Here is a 9,620-nt window from a genome sequence, read left to right as displayed (position 1 = left end):
CATCGCAAGGCAGTAGCGCATTGCTTAACGACTGCGCCAGGAGGGATATGAGGACACTCTCAGCGATCTATGAAAGTACAGAATGGCCAATTTCGCATATATGGGCATTCATCCACAACTGCTATTCGAACAACTTTCACCCGTCAACAATAGATCGGAGCAGCGGAACCGACGTGAAACCGAAGTGTTAGAGCAAGTTTTTCGCATTTGTGCTGAATGCAGGAATTATCCGGAATTTTTTCTTGTCTGACGGCTCCACCACTTAAGCAAGGTTATTTTTTTAATTGGCGACAGCACGTCCTTCAATACGCACAGCTGTAAGTACTGTATTATGTACGTTAATTTCTTCTAAATCGACCGCTCGTGCCGACAAAGAGGACAACGTCAGCTCCGAGGGGCAGAAGCATGGAGGCTAACGGAAAGGGCCCAACTTTAACTGAGGTCATCGCAGCGAGCTATGGAAAGAAAAAAAAATGGCAGGTGTAACGTTAAAATAAAGAGACCAGAGCGGGACAAAGAACGAAATTAAGTTAATGACATCCTACTCGAAATCAAAAAGAAGAAATGGGCTTGCACAGGGCACTTAATGAGAAGACAAGATAATCCATGGTCCTAAAGGTAACGGAGAGGATTCCAAGAAAGGGAAGGCAGGACAGTAGGAAATTAGGTGGGCAGAAAAGAGTTAGAAGTTGGCGGGGAGGGTTAAGGTGGCCGCAGTTAACATAGGACCGGGTTAATTAGTGATACGGGAGAGGCCTTTCTCCTCCAGTGAGATGATGATAATGAAACTCTAAGAGAGTTTTTAGAGCGCAGGAATATGACGTTTAATCACCGAGAAATGCAAGTAATTCACACGTAATAGGAACTATTCGCCGAAAACAACAAAAACTATATTCATAACGCCAAAAAAAGTCCACCGAAACTGATATAAAAGGAAAAGCGAAAACTATCACTCTGCTGGTAACCTTGTTTGAAAAATGCTGCAAGTTAGTTTTGAAAGTTCGTGATTTTCGAACATCGTTTTTAATTGTGAAACCGCTGAGAAATATTGTATGGTTGAGTTATGGAAATATTGAAGGTAATTCTACAATCTTCCGATGCGTAGTAATGCCTTTCTTTTAAACTTTTCCCACTGCTGGCAACTAACAGTTAAGAACGCCAGAGAAAACCAATGGGAATGTTTTTGAGGACAACGAAAACATTAAAAGCACAAAAAATTCAAGCCGGCGGAAGAGATCTGTGTATATATTGATTGTTGTAGTCGAATCATACACTAAGAAAAAATTATGTTCATAAACTATTTCCCATTGAAAAATGCGTGTGTCCGAATTTCTGGGTATGAAAACTTCATTAGTATAACGGAATCTCGAAGCCGTCTTATAACTACTTAGCGATCTCGTCGGTGTAATTATCACTTGTGTGGCATTATGAAGCTCAACGGGAGCCATGCTAGGCTTCGTTAAACGTATTTTGCTCTTCCAAAAAGTCATTCGATACTACATTTCGGAGCTTTTTCGCTGAGTCTCTTGGCCTTATTTTGGAAAGAACGTGGTGCGGGGACAACGTTGTTCATTTATTGACATACATTTCAGTCATTGTTACCATCGTATAAACAACTGCTTCCATCCCTTAAGCATAGCAGAGCGCCTGCTGTTCTCAACCATTAAATTTTCGGTTTCTGTTTTCTTGCAAAACCGCTTGTGCGGCCACTAACCGCGGGAAGTTATTACGGATGGCATTCTTGACTTTGCAGACGCTGCTGTTGTAGACTTCGTAGGCGAGGTCGAACAAGGCCCAGCCCACCCGCCTGAACACCTTGTCGTCCAGCGGGATCACGAAGCGGCGTATCTGCAGCCAGAAGAAGAAAAGCAGGGGCGTAAACAGAGAGCCGTGCACTGTCTTTCCTTCGCGAACAAGGTCACATACGGCGTGCTCACGTAAGGATTTTTTCACAGCGAGAGCTGTAAAAGAAAAAAAATTGGAGGAAACTCTTAAGCTCCGCGTTAAGAGCATGACGCGATAGCGTAATGAGTTAATTCCCATATATACAGGAGGTCATTCTCCCCTTCACATTCATAGATCTGTAGCAGCAACACCGGCCGCAGGAGCAGCACCAGTCGCCGAAGATGAAGACGCCGAAATGCAGCCGGATTGAGCTCCCTCCCACCTTCACAGATCTGGCTTGGCGGCTTCCCCATTGTGCCCTTTTTGTGCCAAACCTAAGACAATAGATCACTTCCTGCTGCTCTGCCGCCGCTTCTCTCATTTGAGGAAGCGTCTTTAGCAAATTCTATTTCATCAACTGGGCTTGCCTGTGTCCTCCGCGGTTGTTCGTTCCATTGGCGCTTCTTTGCCTGGGCGAAGCGACAGGAGTGTGCTCTCTGCTGTGCAAAATTTCCTTCAAGAAACACACCGACTCCCATTATAATTTCTGTTTCCCGCTTTCAGTCAGTACGACACTGAAACATTACAGGCACTGTATACTATTCTGCACATTAAGCCACTGTCCCGTCTTCGATCTCTAAGTTAACAGGACCCCTGTCCTTGCGTATTCCAATCTATCAGCCTGCATGCTATTACCACTCCTTTTTCCGTCAAAACGTTCCTGTATCAAGATATTAATCGCCTGTGTCTTGGCTCCTCCCCCATAGTGGGTATGTGCCAGCATTGATTGAGGCATACCTACCTACCATGTGCCGGCGTCACGCGCCGCTCGGCTGTGCGCCATCAGACGTTCTAGCACTACAGCCAGTAAATCATTCTCCTTCATCGTGCCGGCCTCTTACTGACTGTTGCAACAAACTGGCGACTCCGGACGTTCGCTGGAACACCCGCTCCCACCATGGCCAACGCCAACGACAACGCCTCCGCCATGCCCGGTGACAGACCCTCCAGCGCCGTCTCTGCGCTGTCCCTTTGCCTTCCACAGTTCTCGGCAGCCGACCCTCAGCACTGGCTCTCTGAGGTCCACAGGCATTTCACTATTGGCCGCATCGACTCCCAGACGCAGCAGTTTCATCACGTCGCTGCGTCGCTCCCACCTGAGATTGCCGCGGAAGTCCGCGACCTCCACATAACTCTGCCTCGTCCCCGTTTGACACGTTGGCTGCTGAGCCAATCAAGCGAACAGCTGTCTCTGAACATCGCCGCCTGCAGCAGCTCACCTCCGAAGAACCGGGGGACCGCAAGCCTGCACAGTTACTGCGGCGGCTACTGCTACCCCAGGGTGACAAGGTGACAGGCCTTCGACCAAGCCTTCCGGCGTGAGTTTTTCCTTCAGCGCTTTCCGCCGTCGGTCCGCACGGTGCTATTGCCGCCCAGGGGTTATCTTTGGAGAAGATCGCTAAGCTGGCGGACTCCGTCGTGGACGTTTCCTGCTCCACAATTTATCTCGGCGCAGTATCCCAGCCTCCCACCCAGCCATAATCTCTTCCCTCCCGAGTGGACCTTCAGAGCCTCCGTGACGAGTTCCACGCCCAGATCACACGTCTCTCCAGCCAAATCACCGCACTGTCGACTTCCCGCTATCTCTTCCCTTTCCGTCGCACGACCTCACCTCGCCGACGTAGTGCTACACCACCTTTTCAAGCCAGCGAGTGCTGTTATCACCGCAGCTTTGGCGAAGCAATGCGCCTGTGTACACCTCCCTCTCGCTTCCAGTGAAACTTCTCACGACACCACTAGAAGCGGCAAGTGGTGTCACCCCGAAGACCAGCCGGTTCTTTTCACTCGCGACCACATCTCGGGCCTCCGTTTTCTCGTCGACACCGGAGCAGAGGTGATCGTCCTCCCCTGCAGAATTACATCCTCACCTTCTCGCCGCAATGGCATATCGCCACAAGCCTCAAACCTCGCCCCTATCGCTTCGTACGGCGAACATGCTCTCACACTCAATTTGGGCATCCGGCGTGTATTCCGATGGGTTTTCCACGTCGCGGACACAGGTTACCCTATCCTGGGAGCTGATTTCCTGCGCCACTACAATCTGCTGGTCAACATGCACAGCAAGTGTCTCGTGTATGGGACGACGAACCTCTCTGTTCAGGGCATGCGTCTTCGAGAACCGCTTGCCAGTATACACAGCCCACACCAGTCGGCCTAAGAGATCGTCCCGGAAGAATACCCTTCTCTTCTCTGTCCTTCCAACTTACTGCCCAAACAGCATTTCGCCTCCGTAATTCTGGTCAGACATTTCAACTCTTCTTGGACACAATTACAAGGGGTCTCCCTTTCTGCATGGTCTACATCGATGACCTCCTCGTACTCAGCCGCGATACGGAGCAGCCCTTGCACCGCCTCCGGCAGCTTTTTCAACGTCTCTCTGGTTATGGCCTGATCACCAAAAGAGCAAAATGTGAATTAGGCAAGTCGGAGCTCGACTTCCTTCGTCACCGTGTCAACAACTCCGGCATCCGGCCTCTCCCATCAAAAGTCCAGGCCATTCAAGTCTTTCCGCAGCCTGCCTCAATCCGCAGCTCCGTGAATTTCTCGGCCTTATCAATTTTTCTCGAGGTTTCTTCCCTCACTGTACTGCACTCCTCAAACCATTTACAGGCATGCTTCAAGGCAAGAAAACAAACTCCGCACAACTGACATGGTCTTCAGCTGCTCTGAACTCTTTCCAGGCTGCTAAAGCGAAACTATCCAACCTCGCTCTCCTTGCCCATCCGCGCCGTGATGCACCCCTGCGCCTCATGACCGACGCCTCCGAATCCAGCGTTGGAGCCGTGCCACAACAGCTCGTGGATGATGCTGGGATAATGAACTTTTTTCTGCCGCAAGTTTTCTGCTGCCTCAAGCCCAGCTTTCAGGGGCATGGCCGTTTAGTTCGGCAAACTGCCACCACGGGCTGCTTCACACTGAACTCCTTCTTTCTCTTTTCTTTTCTCCTTTCCTGCCTCGCATAGCCGCACGCAGGCAGATGGGAGGGCGCAATGCTGCGGGGTTGGGTTGGGCGGTTAACCATTGTTCGGATTACACACTGTAGGAGGAGGAAGGAGCAAGTAGGGCTTTGTGGGCGAAAAAAAACTATCAATGCGGCGTGAAGCCTTCGCTGCGCCTGAGGAACGCATGTTCAGTAGCAGGATATTGAGAAAGGCGCCCAGTTAGAAGAGAAAGAGGGGACGGAAAATGCAAGATGGCTGAAGGGCTTGTTGAGGCCGTTCGATAGCGACGCTGTGTGGAGAGAAAACGCGTGGTTCTTTTTGACGAGTTGTAAGGTAGAGAAGAGATACATCCCAGCAGAAGCAGGACGCAGTGATACAGTGTGTCATGTCTCACCGGCGCCGTATCTTTTCGCTGCATTACAACTAGCCCAAATTGCCACCTTAGTGAACTCCTGGATTTAGGATCGTGATTAGAAGCCAAATTAATATGTATAAAAATAAAAAAAAATCAAGGACGCCGAATTCAGGGATGTCAGATGCTTGTAGAAGAATTTTTTGGGCGAACGCAATGGAAGCGTCCAAAGGCCAATCTCAACAATCATTTGGGGAGTTAGTTGCAAGATGCCGTCTTGGTTGTGTAATTGCTGTCGCCTATCTTTGTGGCGGATCAGTGAACCAGCTCTTTTATCGGCGTAATGCTATGTACAGTTTTCAGAAACACGTCGTACTCCTCATCAGCACGACTATAGTTTAGCGCTATATTTTGCGAAAAGTAACGGTTATAAATTTTCTTTCTTTTTTTTCCGAGGACGGTTACTGAGTGCAATGCTCTCCCTGAGGGAGTGATATCCGCTGTTGACTTTCTGAAGGCCTTTGATGATGTATTTTAGTTACTGTATATAAATATTCTTCAGTTTTATTTGTCGTGCATGCTTTTATTACTGACTTATTGCCCTTGTATGTTATATCTTTGTGCCCTTCCTGCTTGCACCCAAGCAAGAGGTCTGCAGTATTGGGTAAATAAGTAAATAAATAAATAAATACAGGACTTCGTGTTGATATGCTTGGGTATCGGGACCGAGGTCTTCACCGCATGACGATGAACTCTGCAGACGACGGAGGGAAGCCTTCAGGAGGGTTAGTAAAAGGTTTATTTACCTATTTACAATAGAAGCAGGGAGACCAAAAGTCAGAGATGAAGTGCCGTGAAACCAGCCAAATCGCGGCTTAAATACAGTGGATATTCCCTAGGCACCTAGCTAGGGAAACCGGTGGCTGATCAAGCGCCCGATGGGCAGACACACTCTTCATAGTCTCTTCCCTAACCCCGTGACCACTCCGCCCTCAAAAACACGTGCACAGGCGATAAGGAATCCTGGCGCCTTGAGGTCCTGGAATGCTGTTTCCGACGGGTTGACCAGGTGCATAAGGTCGTTGGCTTTGCAGGCGGTGATCCCCTCCGGGGGAAAGATGCGTCCTGACGGCCCCGTGAATTCCAGAGGGTAAGATGAATCAGCCGTGTCCGCCCCCGCTTTGTCTGGCCGCGCAGGTGCAAGCGAGCGAGGCGGGTCCGGCGCCTTTGTTCGGGTCTTTCTGCCGGTACACGTGAGGGCGCAGTTCGGGAGAAATGCCGCTTTCCATACTGCGGACGAAGGGGTGAGAGGCCTTTCGTCACAGCTCACCGTCGCCAGGAGCCGTTCCTAATCCTCTTAGGACGACAGCACCTTTGGTCAAACATAGTTCGATGGCGCCTGCCGGGCTCGTCTGTTCCCGCTGTCGGGGCCTCCGATCACAACAGTGTCCAGAAGATAGCGTATCTAACATCAACTGGTGAAACCACGAATAGCGGCGCACTCCATGGTTTTTTTGTGACCGTAGTGAGACACTCCTGTGCAATCTGAGGAGAATGAACGTTCTCTTGGACACCGTCTCTCTCATCGTGTACCGTCAGCGTTCATGAACTGAGCAGCCAACAATCGCTTTGCGGGACCGTGGTAGAAACACATTGTTTAAATTAAGGGGCTCAGATGGAGCAATTGACGACAGACCACAGTAAGGGTAATCCCGCATGTACATTGAAACCACCACCACTGCTCTCCCAACAAGCTGCACAGAGCATGAGTAGGATTGTTTCTTGGTTCTGTTACGTAGTTATCAAACAAATTCACGGAGCATTGTTTGCGCTTGTTTGTTAAATTATCGTAGCCCGAAGAGTTGCCGCGGTGGCTAAGTGGTTATGGCGCTCGGCTGCTGGCTCGAAAGACGCGGGTTCGATCCCGGCCGTGGCGGTCGAATTTCGATGGAGGCGAAATTCTAGAGGCCCGTGTACTGTGCGATGTCGGTGCACGTTCAAGAACCCCAGGTGGTCGAAATTCCCGGAGTCCTTCACTACGGCGTCCCTCAAAGCCTGAGTCGCTTTGGGACGTTAAAACCCAATAAACCAAACCAAACTAGCCCGAAGCAAAAGAAAAAAACTAACCGTCCTCACCATGTTTTGTGTACTACAGCTCTTGTACATCGTAATCGGGCCGGACAGTTATTCAGAACACTGACTTCAGTGTTGCGACAATATTAGAAGCGCAGCAACGCCATGCGTCGGTTTCCGACTTTATATCCCTCTATCGTTGCCTGTCTCGATCTCCCACTGCAAGCAGTTTGTACATTTGCAGCATAGTTTCAGAAGGGAATCTGTGGATAAAATTGGGACATGCAGCAACGTAACCTCCCGAAAATGGACACAACGTTGCTATACAGAATACGCGGAGTGTAATACGGTTCTTACCTGCGCAAATGTAACATTTGCATCGCAGTCTCAGGATGCAAACAATTATTACGTTAGAACCAGAAAAAAAAATTCAGGGGGCACTTTGTTGAACTAAAGTGCGGTGAGGCGAAAGCCTTTAGCGTGGTGTTGCTGCTTGTGTCACTGATGTGGGGTTAAGATGTTAATTAAGTACACAATTGCTTGTGAATCTTAAAGGCTGGAGACACTGCAGGGCATTTGGGTGGCATCCATCTGATTCGACGCCCTTCTGCAAACACTCTCCAGCGTCCTAGACAAGCAGAACTACGTATGCGTTGGCAGGAAGTAGCGTAGTCGTTAGCACGCTTGGTTGAGGAACGGAAGGATGGTAGAACTACTCTCTGAGTATTTGCATGCTTGCATTCATACTATTATGCTGCTGCAAAAGTGATGAAACCGTTTGCTGTATTAGTTGCCGGCGGCCACACCATAACAATAAAGTAAAGACTTCGAACGGTGATTCCTTGTCAATGCACTGCTATCAGTTAGTGTTTGCGACCCGATTGTGAGAAGAATTCGTTCTAACTCACTCTTGAAATCTTTTAAGAAGAAATAACTAAACAGATAGCCTCACTAGAGAGAATACATGGGTAAGCATTTACCCTTCATCTCGTTATGAGAAGCTGAATTCGCGTTCTTGCTTGTATCATACTCTTTTCAAAAATTTTTGAGTATATTGAATTTTTTCTTTGTTTTGTGCCTTGTTATGAACGCTGCCAAGCTGCAGACGTGACGGACGTTCATTAATATCGTGTTGGCTGCAGCAAATAGCGCTTGCTTTTTTTCTAATGTATACAGATTTCTCTTTTAAAAGCCGTAAAAGATGCATCATCGTGGTCCGTGCAGGTGGATTGTGCGCCAAGGCGGACATTATGCCCGTGATAATGTTCATTTGAAAGACTATTAATGAACTATAAATTGAAGGCTGTAAATATCGAAAGTTAACCAAGTCTTCAAAATTCTTTAATAGATACAAAGTCTTTAAAAGGATCCAATTCCCACAGTCACTCGTGAAATGCGCCGGTAGTAGCACATCTCCACTTTATGCCATGGGGATGAGTTTATCGCCGCAATAACTAAACAGAGATACTTAATCGTCGGGCTTTTAACTTTTTTTCTTTGAATATTGTAACATTAAAACCTTTTTTTTTGTATTTGTAACGCACTGCTGGGTACATTTAGTCATTACCTGTGGTTTGATTTTGGTATGTGCAGCCATATACTTCATCAGAAAAATAAAGTGCATTTATTCCATCTGCAGCACTAAGTTTGAAACCTAAGTAATGTTCTTTCAGAGATTGTTAAAAAGGTACCCTGGAAAATTCGTTCCATTTAAAATAACGGCAACGCAAGAACAAAAAATAATTACGCATTGTATTAGATTATCTGCTTTAAGTGTGGATGATTCATCTATCACCGAACACACAGACTTGTTAAGGACAGTATGCATATGATAGGGAATAAAACAACATTGAGGGTCACTTATATTTACTCCGCTCACGCATCATTTAGTCTAATAGTTGTGACTGTTTTCACCCGGTTTAGGAACGAGGTGCAAACTGCATTCCCATATTCAAATGCACTTGCTCCACTTTGCACCGGACTAGTCCCGAGCAAGACAACATCGTATCATTCACAAAAATGTACAAGTTCATGTACATATCGTTTTATGTAATGTTGTTATAAAAATGTTTGTTGCGCTTCTGTTATGGGTCACAACGTCTTCGCGTAGTATTGCGTGCCGGCAAATAGTTGTTCAATTTAGTATTTGATATTAGTAAGTCGCACCGACCTTAGTATACCGAATTTAGTATTATGCCCCTGCTACACGGGCGCTTCGAATGCCTTCCAACCTAATGTCATTCGACTCGACTGCCGAACTTACGCTGCTACATGAAGTTTCTCAACGGCATTCGGTTCGGATGACATTC

The sequence above is a fragment of the Amblyomma americanum genome, chromosome 10 (assembly GCF_052857255.1).
Source record: "Amblyomma americanum isolate KBUSLIRL-KWMA chromosome 10, ASM5285725v1, whole genome shotgun sequence".
Lineage (NCBI taxonomy): Eukaryota > Metazoa > Arthropoda > Arachnida > Ixodida > Ixodidae > Amblyomma > Amblyomma americanum.
The sequence above is the reverse complement of the archived record's forward strand: the minus strand, read 5'-3'. Positions refer to the sequence as shown.